We start from the raw sequence: 1,830 nt of genomic DNA on the forward strand, positions 1-1,830 counted from the left end.
AATATCCAAATTTCAGAAGCTGAAAATGTGATGCAGAAATGATCTTTTCCACTTGTCGTGAATCATCAAGCAGCTGCAATATCTGTTGAAATTATCTCAATATTGTTAATTTGTTTTACCAATATCGTGCAGCCTTACGTAAACCACACAAACTACGAAACTTTCCCCTTTTTTAAAAGTATGAACGGCAGCGTCCTGTACTCAGACTAATAACTTCTGACAGGATATCGATAACCAAACGCTTCCTTTCCTTTTTTAAATGCTGTGAAATGATCTTCAACTGAATTACCGACCGGACATTGTCCTAACAGTTTCTTTTGTTGTTTTTGTTTTAATGCACAGTATTCCCTGGAGTCTGAATCTGTCACAGTGCAGCACACAGATAGGCTCTGTGTTAAACCAGATTCTGTGCGCTGGCCGACCCGAATAGATCCTCTTATCGTGGGAGCAGACGTGACTTATCATGTGCCTGTGTGTGGTGTGTTTTTAATTGTACATCTCTGTTACTCAGTGACATAAAAGCCAGTGTGCTGTCATTCATAAACCGGGTGATAGTTAGAGAGATGTTTTGTCTCTGTGTGCTGTACAGTGTTTGTTGTGGTCTCTTCTTACAGCAGCTGGACACAGAAACATGAAAACCTGACCGATATAACACAACACAATGAGAAACGCATCAGTTACCACATTAAAACTGTTTAAGATAACAGATTGTTGTTGTTTATAATTCAAAATATATCCACGTCTCCGCTCGTTTAGATCGTCCACGATCTGACTTCCATTGTTCAGTCGGTATTGCACGACACAATGGTATGTACGCACGTAGCACACAGCAGGCCAGCAAAGAGTCAACAAGAAGTACTAAAAATAACATCCAGTGTGGCATAAAAACAATGAGAAAGTTTAGGAAGCCCAGCGGCATGAATGCCATAAATGAAATGTACATTAATTTGTGGGAAAGACACTGAAACAGGCTGTAAGCTCAGTTTATTGGCACAATGACTTAATGCCATTTATATAAGGGAACTGATTTAAGGGCACATATTAAACACGTTTAAGGATATTAGTTATTAACTTTGCGTGTACAGTTCTTTCCTCGATTCTTGCTACAGGTTTACACTGTCAGAGAGCTGTTAATTCACCTCTTCACAGTTCAACCATCGACTGATTATCAGAACTGTCAATCAACTGATCACATGAAGTCGTTTTTTTAAAGCAAAAGTGACAAAAACTGACTGCTTTGAGTTCCCATCTAGTTCCACGTGACAGAAACGTTTGAGCTTGAATCTGGTTTTAACTTGCTGTCAATCAAAGTCGAACCATCTCAACTTTTGCTGCAGTGCGCCGTCATCCTGCGAGGCGCTGTGTTTCTTCTGTGTGTCATGTTTCTACAGCAGCCCAGAAGGGACAAACCAAACACTGGCTCCAGATTTGCCTTTTTTGCTGCCACCATATTTTTCTCTTTCGCGCTTTGAAGGGCAGAGTGAAGTGATCTGCAGCTACGCCACTAAATGGCATTAAATTCTACCAACTGGACCTTTTATTAAGTTGAGTATTTCTACATTAGTCCGCTGGTTCTCAACCTTTTTGATGTCAACGACTGGAGAAGCAGCGATCGCAGATTTTCTGACTGACCTGCCGATTCTCGCCGATTCTCAGAATATAATATAACTGACAGGACACACAAACATTTTCCAACTTCTCTTTAAAGAAGCATTTCACCCGTGGAAACATTAATCTTTATTGAAAGTGGGTTATATATGTAGTCGAAATGTAACATAAATTTTGAATTTGGTGCCTATTTGACCGAGAAAAGAGTGTTTGTAGTCTCAC

The 1,830-nt window shown here is 39.9% G+C and overlaps 1 protein-coding gene across 1 annotated transcript in view; it reads left to right on the top strand.

Moving 5' to 3' along the window:
- The window catches only part of mpzl1l (myelin protein zero-like 1 like), a 17,796-nt gene that overhangs the window by 1,240 nt on the left and 14,726 nt on the right, over positions 1-1,830 (top strand). The gene's annotated exons all lie outside the window — the stretch shown is intronic.

Source organism: Morone saxatilis, unplaced genomic scaffold (assembly GCF_004916995.1).
Source record: "Morone saxatilis isolate NCDOM2014 unplaced genomic scaffold, NCSU_SB_2.0 Contig20, whole genome shotgun sequence".
Taxonomy (NCBI): domain Eukaryota; kingdom Metazoa; phylum Chordata; class Actinopteri; family Moronidae; genus Morone; species Morone saxatilis.